This window comes from Python bivittatus, unplaced genomic scaffold, assembly GCF_059951505.1.
Source record: "Python bivittatus isolate LINGU-HERP-01145 unplaced genomic scaffold, Pbiv_v1 ctg000020_np1212, whole genome shotgun sequence".
Lineage (NCBI taxonomy): Eukaryota > Metazoa > Chordata > Lepidosauria > Squamata > Pythonidae > Python > Python bivittatus.
Genome location: NW_028277030.1, coordinates 91,349,718 through 91,368,603, shown reverse-complemented (window position 1 = coordinate 91,368,603; position 18,886 = coordinate 91,349,718). Strand labels below are relative to the sequence as shown.

General features: G+C 36.2%; 1 protein-coding gene across 1 annotated transcript in view; it reads right to left on the bottom strand.

Moving 5' to 3' along the window:
• CHRM3 (cholinergic receptor muscarinic 3) overlaps positions 1-18,886 on the bottom strand; it is a 196,943-nt gene that overhangs the window by 78,921 nt on the left and 99,136 nt on the right. The window contains exon 2 of the mRNA XM_088143924.1: positions 75-340. The gene's annotated coding sequence lies outside the window, so the exon portion shown is untranslated. The remainder of the gene's footprint in view (positions 1-74; positions 341-18,886) is intronic.

Genomic DNA, 18,886 nt, shown 5'->3' with positions numbered 1-18,886 from the left:
TCTTGTCCAGCCATTAGTTTGAAATCATAGCAAATTTATTTTCACAGTTTGTCAGTGGTGATAGCTGATCTTACCTTTGAGAAAAAGTCCAGGGTGCTTTCTTCAGTTGATCAAGCCAGATGTATCCACTTTAGGTCTCTGCATGTCTCCTTGGCAAACACAGAAGTGTGGCAATTTATCCAAGTGAAGAAGACCTCATGATGCATTTTATATCATAAATATGCACCATAGAACACGGCACAAATACAAAGGAGTTCATCAGAGAGCAAGATGCAGGAGTTAAGTACAACTGGCAATGTTCACAGGCAGTTTCTTCCAAACCATGGATGATGGAGAGGATCTAGAGAAAAGAATATAACATATTGTTTTTTTCTAGGAAGGAGAATAATAAGGAAAAGAAAAAAAATAATTTCAAATTAATCTTGTAAAAAAGTTTCAATCAGCTTTAATCATAAAAACATTTCAATATTCAGGGAAATGAAAATTCAGTCTGGTTCAGATCCTTCTGAAACTGATTCAGGCAGGTGCAGGTGGAAGAGCAGATATACTTACTAATCTTTTAAAGCCAGTTGCCTACTTTGCCAAATCAATATTTTTATATTCATAGGGTTTTTAATAAATGGCATTTTATCCAAATACTAGATCTTGCTACTCCATTTCACTATACCTGATTCTAAGATTAAATGGTTATTTCCAGACATTTATGGTTGAACTTATGCTTATGGTACATGCTTGAAAAAAACAAGTATATATATTTGACATATCTCCTACATCAAAAAGTTTCATCTTTATACAGCTCTAAATAATGTTATAATATTTCATAATAACCATATGAGTATATATTTAACTAGCCACAACAAATATATGAGTTTATGGATTCATATGAACGTATGATTCAGACTTTTGTTCTCAGCTGCTATGTTATTTTATGTTATCTCTGTTGTTTTAAACTTGGTTGTCTTTTATTATGTTTTTATTTTGTTTTTAACTGTTAGCTGTCCAGAGTCATGCATATGTAATGGGTGGCCATATAAATTAAATAAGTAAATAATTAAAATCTTTGCTAACTAAGAATTTAGATTTTAAAGGCCCCAGGTATAAATCTTTCCCAACCCAATAATCCAGTATATTTTTCAATGTGAGATGTTGAATGTGAGAGTTTCAAATACAATAAATGGTCTAACTAAAGAGATGTAAGTATTCCATAAAGTTTTTTAAAAGTTTTTAAAAACTCTAAATTGATCACTACCTTTACAGACTTATGTCTAAATTTAAAATGAAAAAGGTACATTTAGCAAAGGGACAGTTTACTTGAGATTCAAAGATTCACTCTCTCATTTGTTTCTGGGGGAGGCTCAGAAACATAAGCTTCCCAAGGAGACCACCAAATCAAATAGAAAATCATATTACTCTAACCTCATTTAGAAGATATTTGTGAATTTGTTCTTGGGTGCAGTGGAGGAAAACAGAAGAATTAATCCTGGATTTTTTAAAAATAAAAAATCTGATTCTTTAAACTTGAAATACTTTAGTTTTGACTTGAACCTCCAGTGTGAATAAGCTTCTCTTGGATTATAGTCATGAAATAAGATAAAATACAAGACTTCCCACAAACAATCTGCTTATGCTTGTTACAAAATTATTTCTCTAAGCACTTCATTACTTTTGAGATGACAGAACAATTGTTCTTGGTGACAGATGCACTTCTTTTAAAACATATAAATGATTTAAGTTAAATTTCTCTGGATTATATCAAATGATATCTACCTGCCAGAGGAATGGATATGACTGCCCAACTGCAGCCACTCAAAATTATAGAGTGTTCCAGAGAATATTTAAGTGTGCAATGCTTTCTATGATTCTCTATAACAGTTGGACCAATTATTTCCCACGCTTGCAGTTCAATGCATGTTACTCTGGATTGGCCTGTTGTTGATTCTTTTCTACCTTGACTGATTTGGACAACAAACAGGTAACATTTCATAATTACTGAAACATATCAATACTGTTTCACTGTTGCTTTTGTAGAATACAGGGTTTTATTTGCTTCCAGAAACAAAGGTGAGACATAATCAGCAATCCACTGGTAAAAATAATCAAGGAAACCTTGCATAAACACATTTCCAGGTTTGGAACTATTCAAGTTCTGAGCCATTATATTTTATAATACTGGCCATGGTTTTATTTAGCACATTTTGTTAAATGAAATGGCCTTTCATTAATGAAGAATGAAAGATATGTGCAGTATCACTCTCCAGCTCATGTACGTTGGCAGTCATCGTCCTTGTAATTGTACTACTGGACAGCATGGGTTTCTATTGTTAACCTTTGCTTATAGCAATTTTTCAACAGACAGATACCCAAGTTATAATGCATAATATATAGTTAAGTCATTTGAAAATATTTTGCATGTGACACAACTTTATGAAACTTTCATTTGAATAGTTAATGAAATAACAGTATATACAGTATATATGTATGCGTGTCTTCCTTCCTTCCTTCCTTCCTTCCTTCCTTCCTTCCTTCCTTCCTTCCTTCCTTCCTTCCTTCCTTCCTTCCTTCCTTCCTTCCTTCCTTCCTTTCTTCCTCCCTCCCTCCCTCCCTCCCTCCCTCCCTCCCTCCCTGGAATTGGGCTCCCTGAAAACATAGCTTATAAACATTCAGATAAAATCTGATTAAAGTTACAGACTTCATAATCCCTTTTTTGTGTTTTACATGAAAATACAATTCTTGTCATGCATATGACTTTATATTCTATATTAATTTTATGTTAATTTCATTTAAAAATTAAGACATTCAATAATGAATATGACATTATGTTCTATCCATAATATCTCCCCTCCCCTCCACTTCTTCCTTGCTGTTCACTGTAGTGCCTGAAAAGTGAAATGTTGGATTCATATCTACCAAACATTGTTCTTGCATCATATACAGATGTTTCCCACTTCCAGCTGTTTATCTCTTCCACTTCAGAATCAGAAGATTCTTACAGCAATCACTGTCTCCCAGACTCTCAAATGCGCATCCCAAGTTATGAGATGCAAGTTACAACATTTCACTGAGAAGGGATTCTGGTAAAATATTTTTCTGTAACATTGCAAGTCCTTGTAATCCCCAAGAGTCAAGCTCAACTCAAGGGGTGACTTTTACTTATTAAGAGTAGATGATTGGTCAACCAGTTATATATCATGCTTCTCTCTCCATTTTGGGAGCAGAGTTTAGATACTTTAAGGCTGCAAAACACCTGCCTCTTAGCTAAAAATTCAGTACAGTCTTCTCTCTTGATTTTTTAAAATCCATAACAGTTTCAAGATTGTGATCAAAAAGAATTACAGTGATAATTCTCCCTTTTAGAAGACTGTACATGCTAAATATAGAGGCTTTATTTTGTCAAAATGTAGCAATTTTCTAATGCAATTGACTGTATGTCTATTGATTATATTTTTTAAAAGGGTAATGGTTGTTATAAGAATGTTCTGTATTCAGAAACAGTATTTCATATTAATATAGAAGTTTATTTGATTAAAATACACTTTTTATTTTAAAATTTTAATATGACATATTTGGAAATTTGCAGAAATGTTTTAAACTTTCTAAATAGAAGTAGTAGTACAAGGAGGTATCTTAGTACTGTCTCTTTGGGAAGAAGAATCCAAACATTCCAACAGGTAGAAAGTCTCAGCTTCCAATTTTGCTTAGTCTTGTTCAGCAAGAGCGTAAGTGTCCCAAGAGGCAATTGTGAAAAGGGTCGGATTGCAAGTTGAAGCAGGCAGAGAGATGGTAGTGCATGCTCAGCGTCTCTGCAAAGCGGTGTGCAAATTGTGTACTGCACAAGGGCACTTCATGGGGGTGGAAGTGCCAGTTGTAAGTTTTTTTTTTTTTAAATGAAAAGCTGCACTGTACGGTTACCAAGCAACATGGTCATATAGAAACAGTCTGCCCAAGAAAGAGAAGATACACTATTTTGAATTTAAAAAAAAAAAAATGAGGGGGTGCTAAGTGGAATTCTGCATAAGGTGTTTTGTATGACTGCAGTGGCCCTGGGAAAGTTTGTTAATTTTGAATAAGTTCAGATCACCAGGCTAAGATGAATTACATGTTAGGTTACTGAAGGAACTTTCTGATAGACTATTTATTAACTTTGGGAAATATTGGAGCACAACTGAAATGAATATAGATATATATTCATTCATATATATATATATATATATATATATATATATATATATATATATATTATAGATGACATATAGAGGAGATATTGTTCTTTTCAATAGGACGAAAAAGGAGGAACTAAGGAACTAAGACCAGGTAACAATTTTACTTTTACATTATCACTTGGAAATTATTTATTTTAAGATAATCCAATATCCATATAATGAAATAAAAGATATGAGAAACCTTCAGATTGTGGGACCCTAAACTGTAGCTTGCTTGGTTTATACTGTACCTAAATCTAGCTCTGCATGGATATCTCTTTCCATTCCAATAGCTTATATGTAAATTCAGAATGAATGCATTACATAGAGTTACTAAATGATTGACCATGCTTAGATTTTATATCCTACAAATAAAAGAGCATGTCCTATCCAAGAACAGTTTCCAATCCAGCAGAGAATTCCCATTAACAGAAGCGCTCTAATTCTGTTCCCTGAAAATCAATTCCAGAGGGCTAGGTACCTTTAGGTATAGACTGACAAATGATTCTGTAAAATATAAAGGAAAGACATAACTAGCAAAACTAGCAAAATTGGAAACATCTTTCAAACTGACTTAAATTGGTCAATAGCTGTCATAATTTGCTTGCTCCAGCTATTCTTTATTAACTATTTATCTTTTCTTCAGCTGAGATTCCACTACAGAAAATGAACAGAATCAAGAGTAAAAGAGGGAATATAATACTGTATCTCAATGTGCAGAACAACTATCTTGTACAGAGAATGGGAAATGCTGGCCCAATTCTGTGATAGTGAGGTCTGCACATGACTAGTTTGAAGAGATCTCTATTTTGTGTCAGTCTCTACTCTCAGAAATTATTTATCTGAATCATAATTTGTAAGTTAGCCTAGTCCATGAAAGACCCCCTTGAAGAGCTTCTTATGTGGACTTAGACTTAAGCCATTCACCTTGGCTATGTTGGCTTAGATGCCAACCAGCTACATTCCTCAATAGATTCATGGCTTTTTAAAACCCTAGCATCTTAAATTTGCTTCTTCATTTCACTTGCCAACATAATTTGTTTTGCTATTCAATGATCCATAGAGATAGACCCTGTAGGGCTCAGATTATTATACTAAGGACTCAGCTCCCTTGAGAGCTGGGAACATATATACAGCATACTGGGAAAAGTGGAAGGAAAGAGAAGAAGATCACTATCGACAAGGCAGCTGGTTTTAATTACAACAGTGATGAGTGCAGTGTTGGAAGACCTGAAGAGCCAGGTTGGTGACAGATCCTCCTGGAGAAAGTCTACCTATGTGATTAAGTGTCAGCAATGATTTGATGGAGTTTTTTTTTTTTTTTAATCTGCGCTCAGTCGTTACCGACTCTGCAGTGACTGCTTGGACGAGTCTTTGCAGTTTTCAAGGCAGTTGTTTCAGAAGTGGTTTTGCCAGAGCCTCCTTCCTAGGGCAGAGCCCAGCTGGCGAGCGCAGGAGGCGGGGTTTCCGTTGCTTCGTGCCCTTTTCGGGCATGCACGGTTTTTTGTGCTTATCGGCAACTGCTCCCGATTCCTTTTTGCAAGGCGCCGCCAGCATTTTTCCTCCCACCAGAGTGAGAGTACCCATTTATCTACTCACGTGAGTTTTCGAACTGTTGGGTTGACAGGAACTGGGGAGGAAACAGGAGCTCACCCTGTTAACGCGAAGGCTGGGCTCGAACCACTGAAGGGTCGACCATTTCTGGCCAGCAACTTTCAGCGTCATTAAGCCGCTGCGCCACCGCGTCCCCCACTTGATGGAGTATAGTCAATCAAAAATCAGTAAGTGCATAGGAAGGAAATGGTCAACAACTTCAGCAGCCAGCTGTTTAATGAAACAGGAGTAATTGCAGAGACTTCTGCAAGTGTTTTTACCTCTTGTTTCATTGGTTCATGTTCTTAGTTCCCAGCCTACCATAATTGTACTCTTTGCTAGGTTTATCAGTTATGTATAAATAATGATCGTACCTTGAAATATAGCAAATATATATTCATACAGATAGGAAGATCAAATATTTGCTGATTAAAATTAGCTGATCTCCAGAACAAAACTTTCGAACTATTGTCTTCAAGTGGAAAAACGAACTCATCCCAAAACAAAACTCCAGATTATCTGTCAAATTCTGGAAAAGGCTCCAGGGAATTGCAAGGCTTAAGCATTCCAAAAAGATTCTTAATACAGTAAAGTAGATGAAGATCAAGTCCCTTCATTGAAAAAGTAACACATGTCATTCTCCCTCTTCTTTCATCTTAAAAAACAGTGTGATATCAGCCAAGGGAAAAAACAACAACAACAGCAACAGCAACTAATTTAGTGTTTCCCCATCACACATACTCTTGTAAAGAAGCTAAGTAAATGTTTTCAGACTGTGAAATACTATCTGTGTCAATGAGAGTGGGGAATTTAGAATTATTTTCCTGAAAACACGACAGAATTCCTTTCAGATCAAGCAAGTGCATTTATGTAATCCAATACCACCATTTTAGTCTTTCATTATGCTAGTAAGTTTGGTTAAATAGTCAGAACTGGCTAATATTCTGGTAAATGTACTATCTGTCTAGTCTAAATTTATGTGATGGTATCATTCCTCTGAAGAGGACAATGAATATTCTCTTCTCATACCAGTCCTGGTGCTATGATATGCTTTTGCTTTTACTTGAGTGTAAGTCAAGTGTGAGGGACTTAACTTACTAGATGAATGAAGCTTCAGGTGAATACAAACTTCCTACTTTCATCCAGCAGTGTCAGAAATACTGGTTGCTAGTGCTCCTTATGAGATATGTCCCACAACTTGGGTGGGCATTTTATAAAATCAATTTTGTAACAGCATCCAGTAATACAACATGATGAACTAAGTTCTATGATTTGTCCAGTAGAAGAAATTATTTTTTTACTTAACCCCCCCCCCCCCCCAAAATAAGCAAACTATACTCATATCCCTTAAATTTAAAGAGTGCCACGACCTATGAAGGCTGAAAACTGAATGTTTAACTGCAAAAACATACAGATATATGTACTATGGAAAAGTATATACCACATGTATATATTAGGACAATTATTATACTAGAGTAAACTGTTCATAAAAGACTGTAAATTATGACAAGTGCATATAAAATACATGTACCTTAGTACATATAAATGTACACAAATGTTCATGCAGCAGAAGGCTTTGGACAAGATATCGTCTAATATGAATCTGTCCTCTATAAAATTTATAGAAAGTCACCTATTACATGAAAGCAAGGATTAAGATAAGGACATTTTCTTATTTGACTTAAACATGCTTTGAACAGTTTCTGTATTCGCTGAGCTAAACAAAATGCAATTAAACAATTTTCAACTGGAACCATCATTTTTTTTCCTGAGAAAAATAGAGTTCTGCTGCGACCAGCCTATTCAAATTAAACAAGTGTGCCTGTAATAACTTATTTTGCTAATCATGAGGAGATGAGGAAAAGCTGTGTAGTTAACTCGCAGATGGTCTGTCTGAGCCTTTATTTTTGAGAAATCCTGGAGAATTGATGATATGCTGGATGACTGGAGGAGGGCAAATGTCCCTGGGTTCAGAAAGGGGAAAAGAAGGATGCAGAGAACTATGGTCAGACATTGATATCTGGACTCCATAACACATCATAATGAGATCAGCCTATAAGTACCTTGAAAGTGATTACCAGTGGATTTATCAAGAATTATTCTTGACAGACTAACATTTTCAATTACGTAACTTTCTCACTATATTATGGAAATGCAACAGATGTAATATTACTTAACCTCAGCATATGTGACAAAATCCATTACCACATTCTGATTAGCATGCAAGCAGGTGGGCTGGATTGCATGACAATGTAATGGCTGCATATTTTATTTGAAAATTGTACTCATTATTGGTTTCCCATGAAACCTGAGGGAGATAATCAATGGGAGGCTACAAGAGTCAGCCCTAGGCCCCGTGTTCTTCAATGTATTTATTGAGTTGGATGCAAAGTTAAAGGGAATACATATAAGTTTTTCATATGACACAAAATCTGGTGGAATTACTAATACTCTAGAAGACAGAAACAAATTCAAAACTATCTTGATAGCTTATGGAAAAGGGTAAAAAATAACAGAATATATTTCAGCCGAGGCAAGTGCTAAGTAATTCATTTAAGAAACAGAAATCAAATGTCCACGTCATGGTGGTGGGGTTGGGGGGAGGACAACTGACTTGGTAACTGTATGTGTGAAAATAATCTTGGAATTAACTTAAAATGAAGGTTGGAGAGTCCTAATTATCATATGAATCAGGATACCACCTAACTGGTTTGTCAATGTTACATGGCAGAATTTTCAACATTTGTCATCATAGCGTACTATTGATGATTTATATAACATCAATTCATGCACATATGCCACATGATGCATACACTTTTTGGAAGTTTTCATGAGGGGTTGCTTACTTGGAATAAATATTGGTGAAATAATATTGATAAAATACAATAACATTATTGGTCAAATTCAAAGCTCCCTAGATGAGATCTGTAGGGAGCAACGGTATGACAATAACTATAGTAGAAAATCCAGCTAACTAGAAGCTATTTTATCTTGAAACTAGGATGGATTTCCCAGCTTTTTGGATTATGCTTTCTAAGAATCATATAGTCCATTTTCATCAGTAATATTCAGTCTGCTTTTGTTTACAGATGGATGTTAAAAGGAAATTTCAGAAGATAAAGATATCACCTTAATCATATCCAAGCTCAGAAACATGTTGTCCCAGTTAAATAACATTTGTTTTCATTGTGTTATTATTGTGAAACATTTTAGATGTGTACATCCCGCCCCCCCCCCCCACCATTAAGGCAACTGAACTTATTTTTATGCTTGAATGGATACATATGTTATTTTTTTTCCCCCTTAGAGATATTTTGTTTAAAAAGTTTAACTAAGTATTTCCTTGGTCCCATACAGCTTAAGGGTGCTACAATAAATTTATGTGAATATTTCTAAACACTGCTAACATGATATTAAAATAACATTTTCCATTTTAGCTGAATATAGTGACAAACAATCCAGAAATTTTGAAATGTGTGCCACAAATCTTTAAAATAATGAAATGGTAGTTGTAATTACATTAATAAAATAAATACTATAAATATATTATAAAACAATATTAACAAAAGACAAAATATAATATATAATAAAATGTTAAAATATGTGGTAAAATAATTTATTAAAATATTAAAGCAAATAAAGAATAATGAATTTTAATTGGATAATGGATTTGTGTCAGATCTTAGTTCTCCCCCCCCCCCCAATTCATTCAATTGTGTCAAATTCTTGGAGATTGCCTGGACAAGTCCCTGCAGTATTCTGGCAAGATTTTTCAGAAATGGTTTGCCATTGCCTCCTTCCTAGGGCTGAGAGGAAGTGACTGGCCCAAGGTCACCCAGCTGGCTTTGTGCCTAGGCAGGACTGGAACTCTCAGTCTCCAGTTTCTAGCCTGATGCCTTCACCATTACACCAAACTGGCTCTTAATTCTTGTTCACATTATCTCTTGCCAAAAGTTATCATTTCACAAACTCCATAGTATTTTTCTCCAAGTGGAAAATATCTTGCTGTATATGTTGTAATCTGCATGAAGAGCTTGATTGAAACATAACCCTCTTTAAAGGACAGCTACTGAAATCAACAGGTCTTATGGCTAACTTTTGTCCATCCATTTCAGTGGATCTTCTGTAAGTATGACTGAATCTGGACCCAACCCAAACTGTGGCCCAAATGCTTCTTCTACTTACACAGATACATAGGAAATGAAATACATGCAGAACTGTATTTCCTATTTCCCCTAATAAATAACAGGAGTAACTATAAATTATGGAACAGCAGCTTTCTCCCTAAATTTTGCAAAGGGTCTGGAAGACTCGGCTTAAAAAACATTAAATTGCAGTTTAGAGAATTTGGGGGAATATGGAATCCCCTTTGCTCCAGAATTCCCCAACGTATTATTTTTGTCCCCTATAAATATTCAACTGGAGGATTATTGTAAGAACCCTTTTTCTCCTATGCTCCAATGCCAGACAAACAGAACTATTCAGTAAAGGCTCCATTTGGAGCAAAGCAGAGCTTCTCTACTGGAATATGAAACTGTTTACTGGTGAGGAAAATAAAAAAAATGCCCAATAATAAAGAAAAATGGGCAAAGTAAACATTTGATAGTTAATAGCAGTCTGCTATCACCGTTCTCAGGTTTATTCACTTGTACAGAGGATTATCCACTCTTAATCCAACACTAATTATTCTAAGGAAAACATAATGTTCGGTTGCAGCAATCATATTAAATGAAAAAGGTTGATGTCATCAAGCTAAACGGAAAACATTCACTGCACATTACATTTTAAGATAGACATCTAAGTTGGCTAGCAATAATATTGGTTTATTAAAAGAAATCAGTAGCAGAACCTCCCACATTTCCTAGCGGTTAATGGGGAAAATAGTACAGCAACAACTTTCCTATAGTAAAAACAGCACTCTATAATATCTACTTAGTTTAACCACCTCTTTTTTTAGCGAAACAAAGTTGAAAACGCTAGATCCCATTATTCCAATCTGTGATCTGTTTAGAACACAAAAAGGGATAGACTTTTCTCTCTTACCTTCAACAGACATAGGCTGAAAGAATACATCCCATGACATTTTCAGTACACTGAAGCTACGATAATCCTTCACTTACACAGGTCAACTGCCACAGTGCCATACTAAAACTGTCAGATGAAATGGGCAGAATTACCCAGCAGCTTGATAAAAATCAGCTTATCTGGCAACAGTGCGTAGATAGCTCTGGATGATCCAAAGTGCAAATAAATAAGGAAGAATTGCCCTGAGCAACCATCCACAAACAGGAAACAGTTATTAATGATATTAGTGTTATTAAAAAGGGAGGACAATTGCACTGCAATGCCAGATTTAAGTAGCTGTAGGGAGTGGCAAAAGCTCTGACAATTGGTTTCAGCAGCTACAGCAGCATTTCAGAATAAAGGCTCATTTCTTTGTACATGCATGTAGAGGTCTTAATGCCTCTCTTCTCCTGATGAACAGGAGTTTTTAATGATCACAAATTCACCCATACCATATAATAAGGGTGTGAGTGTGTATGTACATCTATATCTATATATTCTATCCATTCCAATATATTCCATCATTTTTAATATCCTGGAATTTTGTAACAGCAGCTCCTGTTAAGCAACTGCTTATATTGAAATATTAGGTCATTTAAGGGCTGGTGGCAGAAATAACAAAAATAATGATTATCATTATCATCTACCCCATTTGTACTGCCAGCCCCAGAGCACATCCTTCAATGGTCCTGTGATTGGAATACTTTGAAGAAGAGGATAAAGCATTTTCATACATATTCTTCCATGGGTGGTTCTCTGAATTATTCAAGGGGAGGAAAAGATCCATCCATGTGTTTCTGTGATACAAGAATGGAGTATTTATTTGGGTCATAAGTCATTTCAAAGAATACAGTTTGTAGGCTTTCAAGCTATGTCCGATTAAAAGACTTCTTTAAAAAGTATCTGTAACTTGGCAGAATGGAATGAAATTTGAAGCAGTAATAGCTCCTTTTATGCCAAGTTTCTGTTGATTTGGCTGATGGGTTACATGCAAAGGATGGGTGTTTTTAAGGAAGCGGGGTGCCTTTTCTGAATACAGTGGAGCAGATGTTGGGAGCTGAGGTAGGAGTATAAAGTATACTTTATAAAGGATTAACTCACTGGCTTTCCTCTATTCCTGCTGAATATGGCACTATGGAAGTAATGGATGATACTCCTACAGATTCTGAGTTCATCTAATATCATAAATACATTAGGACTTAATGTGTGAACAAATAAAAAACCACAAAGTTGCTCAGGATGAGACACTGACAATAATGAAACAGCACTAATGGAAAAACTAAGGATCTAAACAATAATTTCAATAATGAAACAGCACTAAAGGAAAAACTAAGATGGTAGGGCAACTAATGTTGACTTGATTGCAAAGTTCACTCTGAATTGTTGTACGCTGCCCAGAGTCACCTTGTGTGAGATGGGTGGCTATATAAATATGATAGATAGATAGATAGATAGATAGATAGATAGATAGATAGATAGATAGATAGATAGATAGATAGAGGGTTGCCCTGTAAGTCAGTGAAATAGTTAGATGGTGGAAAAGGTTTTTTTCCCCAAATACAATGGAAAGGAGGGTTATTTCCTAAAAGTAACTCCCCTTTCCATTGTATTTAGAAAATAACCCCTCTATCCATTGTAGCACACTGAAGAAATAAACAGGGACTGGAGCTTTGCTTCAAACTGGAATAAAGTAGACACAGACCCTTTCAAGGAAATGAAAATCCCCATCCTTCCCAAATCATTGTGGGAAATAGTGGGCAATTAGAATCAGATCTGGATTGGATGCTAGTACAGAATGGGAAACAAATGGATCATCAAACAAATCAACTCACCCGAGGCACAAATGTCCAGGCTTAAATTATCCTACTTTGGAACATTATGCAAAGATCTAGCTCTCTGGAGAAGGCTCTGATGCTGGGAAGGATGGAAGGAAAGAGAAGAAGAGGATGACCAGCAGCAAGGTGTATAGACTCAGTTATAGTACTGATGAATGCACCATTGGAAGGGATGAAGGAGCAGGTTAGGGACAGATCATCATGGAGAAAATCTATCTATGTGGTTGCTAAGAGCTGACAATGACTCGATGGCACGTAATCATAATCAATCACATCATGGGAAGACCATGAACTTCAACCAGGTTGTTTGGACAAATTGTATGTCTTGCCTACCACCACTCCATCTACCATTCAAGACTGCAGTAAGAACATATCATACTTGCATACAACCATCCAACCTGAAAAATATTCTCACAAGCCATAAGAAACAAAACAATAATGCTAACATGGGAACCAGATCCTGCCACAAACCCACATGTCTACTTTGTCTCCACATTTACACCAGTAGTACCATCACAGGCCCAACCAATTCACATATAAGATGAAAGGCGTCTTCACATGCTTTTTTACAATGTGATATATGCCATCCTCTGTTGGCAGTGGTCTTCTGGTTTCTATGTTGGACAAACAGATCAGAATTTGTGCAAAATAATTAATGGGCACAAGTTTGACATCAGGACTCAAAACAAGGACTAAGTAATAGAGCCTTTTAATCTCCCAGGACAGTCCATTACAGATCTCGAAGTAGTCATTTTGGAAAAAAGAAACTGCACAAGCATCATAGAGCAAGACACTGCGGAACTCACATGCATCAAAAAGTTCCAGGTTATCTCAGAAGGTCACAACACACAATAGGTTTTTAACACATTACAACTACTAAGTGATGAGATAGCTGTAACTATCATATAACCTGTATTTGCAAAACCACCCTTTCTTTCAATTCTATGCCTCATCCTCTTTTCAAATCTTACATCAGTTTAACCACGTCATGCATCTGATGAAGTGAGCTTTAGCTCACAAAAGCTTATGCCTTTTAATAAAACAAGTTAGTCAAAAAATATCCTACCAGATGATTTCTAACTGTTGGAGAAGTTCCATGTGGCACAAATGCATACATGTGAGTTGTTTGGGGATATGAAAGCACCCTTTTGAAACTTAGTCAGAGGTTGTCTCTTCTGATCTGAGGATCCTGACTGGACCAGTTGTCTCAATGCATGACTTTTGTCTGAAGCTATTTTTAACTTTATTAAAGTATTAAAGTATTAAAGTATATTAAGTATAACTTTCATAGAACATAGATCCCTTTCAGTCAGGGGTCAGACCAGGCATTGATTGCACTCTTGGATGACCTCTGGCAGGAGTGGGATGGGGTAGTGCATCCATCCTTGCTCTTCTTGACCTCTCAGTGGCTTTCAATACCATCAATCTTGGTATCCTTCTGGACGAACTTCAGGAGTTGGGGGTGGATGGCACTGTGTTGTGCTGATTCTCCCCTTTTCTCTGAGGTTGATTCTAGTTGGTGTTGATGGGGAGAAGAGATCCAGCCTGCAGCCCCAACTTTGTGGGGTGCCTCAGGGCTCGATTCTCTCGCCTCTCCTGTTTAATGTCTACATGAGGTCGCTGGGTGAGGTGATTCGTCAGTTTAGGGTGAGGTATCATCAATATGCTGATGATTCCCAGCTTTGTATCTCCACTCCAGGTCCTTCAAGTGATGCTGTGGATGTCCTGTCCCAGTGTCTGGAGGCTGTAGGGATGCAATGGGCTTCGACTCAACCCAAGCAAGACTGAGTGGCTCTGGGCATTTGGACTTTGTAGAGACAAGGCTTTTCCATCTTTGGTTCTGGATGGGGTAGCACTGCCCAAAACAGACCCTGTATGCAATCTGGGGGTCCTCCTGGACTCACAGCTCCTGCTCAAAGAGCAGGTGGTAGCTGTGGCTAGGAGGGTCTCTGGGTAGTGTGCCAGTTGCACCCTTTCCTGGATTGGGAGGCTCTTCTCACAGTCAGCCACGCCCTTGTAATCTTTCACTTAGATTATTGCACATACTCTACATGGGGCTCCCTTGAAGAGCATTCAGAAGCTTCAACTGGTACAGAATGTGGGTGCACAGGTAGTAAATAGTGTTGGATATGTGCATGGCTTGGGACTGGGTTACTTGAGAGATTGTTTTTTCCCAATGTTTTCTACCCATCTAATTTGGTCCAGCAGGTTGGGCATGCTGTGGGTCCTGTCAGCCAAGGAATGCTGGCTGGTAGGGGTCAGGAGACATGCCTTCTCTGCTATAGCCCCTGCCCTTTGGAACATCCTCCCTTCAGAGATTAGGATGGCCCTGACCCTGTTGGCCTTTTGTAAGGTTTTAAAAACCTGGCTATGTCCTGGGAGTGGGGCCCAAATGTGTTAAGGGCCCTGTCTCTTGGCTATATTGATAATTATGATGATCATTTTATTGGCTGCTGTATATATGGATTTTTGTATTGTTTTTAATTGTTTTAATTGTTTTAGAATTGTTCACTGCCCAGAGTCTATATGTTAATCAGTATAGCTTTAATCAAGTTTTATTTGTGTTTGTATCTTGCAAGATACATCAACATTCAGTAAGCATATACAGCATTCACACTTAATTTCTAAACTAGAATTTCTTGTCAAGACTATAGCTAATTGCCTTTATTATATTCCAACTTTATTGGAAGAGAATGATAGATATAAAAGAATTATTGTCCTCATGGTCCATTGCCAAGAATTATACCCTTGAACATCTGTATATCCAAATATTAACTTTCCTTTAAAAGACTGATGCCAAAGAAATTTTAATTTGGCATTGAAAGCTATATTGAATGAAAAATTAAGATAATTCTTTTTCCTGCAAACTGCAGACATCCAGGGTGAACCAAAACATTGTAGGATTAAAAGTATTCCATATAAAAGTATGACTGCATTGAGGAATTTCTCTGAAAATTCTGTTTTTTCTTGGATGACCTAGCTCTTTGAACAGATTTTTACTCTGGATATCCATAGCATCAATTTCAAGGTTTTGCAAATTCATGTTTAATAGTATGTCAGGGTTTTATATGATATAGTTTTTATTTCATGTTTATTCTGAATTTATATATTTAAAAATCATTACTGAAAAAAGTTCTATTCTGGAAAGAATGTAAGAAATGAAAAGGGGAGCGAGTATCAAAGAAGGAAAACACTGAGTTTCTCAAAATCAATCAGTAATATTATTATTACTGAACACCAGTGCATATAAATAACCTTGTGAATAACTTGGATTTGGGAAATAGTTATTAAGTCCAAGTTTGGGGAAATAAAATTTTCTTTACAAGAATAGGTTATAAAACACCACAGAAATTTCGATAAGTTATTTAGCTTGACAGATTGCTTTTTATTTCAAAGGAGTGCCACAAAGTAAGTTGTTAAGAATGAACTGCATATTGATGAGATTGTCAATAGTTCAGCTGGATTGTTCCAGTTATGATGCCTTCTTAAAACCAGGACATTTTAGAATTTATTCTGTAAAGCCACAGTTTAGGATCCCAATAGTGTTTAAGTCACTTTAAATTACAACTTATTTTCCAGATACATCAGCAATAAAGATAAGTTGATTATCAGTTTTATCCTGCAAAAAAATATAATACAAATACATAGTGGTTTTCTCCAACATGGTTAAAAAAGAAACTTCTTCAGTTAAAAAAAACAGCAAATCTCAATTTAAAAAATGCCTGACTACTAATTATTAGAGTGCCATAATGGCTTCAGATGAGGAGGATTGAAAATTAATGTGGACTTATTCAGAATTAATTCACAGATGAATAAAATTTATTTTTGGGCACAGAGGATTGCAGCAAGCTTTTTATATAGCTCATTACATTCTGTATTTAATTAAGGACAAATATATATATATAAAGTTTCTTCTACTTATAATAGTTTTTTAGTCTGATGGTATGTTTGGTTTTTTCTTATCTTGAAACAAACTTTTAAAGGCTTGCAAGATAGCTTAACTTCTTCATTCAATTTAATGTTGAGTTCGGTAATATTTTTTTCCTCATTTTTAATGCTGCATATGTCTGTGGGTAATCAGTGAGAATAGATTCTGAAAATGGATATGTGAAATCTGTAATAGATGTATCAATGGGGAAAATTGTTTGTAAAATGTCTTAAGACTGGAGGGGGGCAGACAGTAGTGCAAATATAGTGAAGGCAGAGGAAACAGATGCCTTGGAGCCTAGAGGCACAGAGGGCCCACTTTCTCTAATCAGTCACAAAAACCTTGTGCAGAGAAGATGATGTTTCCCACAGGTTTTAACATATAAACATGGACAATCTATGAGTGGTACAAAAAGAGTCTATTTGGTGCAGTGGTTAAGGCATCAGGCTAGAAACCAGGAGACTCTTGAGTTCTAGTCCTGCCTCGGGCAAGAACCCAGCTGAGTTACCTTGGGTCAGACACTCTCTCTCAGCCCTGGAAAGGAGGCAAGAGCAAACCACTTCCAATAAACCTTGCCAAAAAACGCGTAGGAACTTGTCCAGGAAGTCACCAGGAGTCAACATTGACTTGAACACACTAAATAAATAAATATGAGTCGTATCCAACTTCTTTATATATCCTCCTTCCTGCAAATCTTGACAACCAAGGCCATCGTAAAGCTAGCAATATATAGAGCATGATGGCCTAACAGTTCACTTCTTGTTAGAGTGGTTTGAACCACAAAAGATCTAATAGTAACTATAATGGCTGTGTGCCCACACATAAATATATGGATTTTGGTTTTCTTTCCCCATTCAATTTCTGCATTGAAATGTTATTTACAAAATGAATAATGCATCAGATAGTTGTGGGTTTTTTTCTTAAATTCCTGCATGCATATGTCCCATGCATATATTCAATAATTTACATCCCAACCCACCCACCCAACCCAGAGCAATTTAAAATCCAGCAGGTAAAGTACACCCACTAAACATCTCATCTCAGAGATTTAGTCTTAGATCAGTCAAGAACTGAATGGGAGACAGTCACTATTTCACCTTTTGCCTTGTGCAAATGGGCTGTGAAATTGACTTACCAGCAAAGAAAAGCAGGGGAAATGCTTACACTGAGCCCTTCTAGAGTTACTGGAGTGAAATATGAATATTTGAAATCAGCATGTAGTGCCTGGCAAGAGCCATTCCCCCGCAAAAAAATATAATAATGATATGGAATTTGACATTGGCATTCATTTAAGTGTAATTTAAAATTATCAGAAGTATATATTCTCTCTCTCTCTCTCTCTCTCTCTATATATATATATATATAGGGAAGCTGCATTGAAAAAAGAAGAGTGAGGCTTTAAAACTGGAGGAAGAAACATCAATAACTTTCACTATGTTGATGACATTATTCTGCTAGCTGAAAATGAAAATGATCTGCAAGGTCTTGTAATGAAAGTCAAGGAGCGTGGTGAAAAAATGGAACAATGAAGATATTGCAGATATTCAGATGCCGGGATGTTCTATCCCCACAAAGATCAGATTAGTGCAAGCTATGGTATTCCCTGTGATGCTCTATGAAAGTGGAAGTTGGACTATGAAGAAGCTGGATAGAAAAAGTATTGACGCTTTTGAAATTTGGTGTTGGACAAAACTGCTGAGAATACCATGGACAGCCAAGAAAACAAACAAATTATAGAATGAATCAATTCAGAGTTCTCTCTTGATGCACAAATAACCAGACTCTAATTATCATATTTTGGACTCATTATGCAAAAATTCAACTCCCTTGAGAAGACCATAATTCTAGGAAGGTGGAAAGAAAGAGAAGATGAATATGCCTAGCAGCAAGATGGATGGACTTGATTACAGTTGAGAGACCTGAAAGGTAAGGCTGGGGACAGATCATCCTGGAGAAGATCTATCTACGTTGTTACTAAAAGCTGACACCAACTGGATGGCACATAATCAAACACAGAAACAAGTAAATATACACATTTTTCTTAACAGGGTATTAATAATAATGTTATCTTATTTTCTTCACAGTTCAAGTTTCATAACAGCTCTTGAAATGAAATAGTCAGATTTGGATAGTATATTTTACTGCTATTAAAACAACTGCCATCCCTCAATTTTCTGTCACATATGTTAGGCCATTGTTTGTAATCTTCCCCTAGCTAACACATATTTGGTATGAAACACAAAGAAACAGAAATGGAAACAATTGAA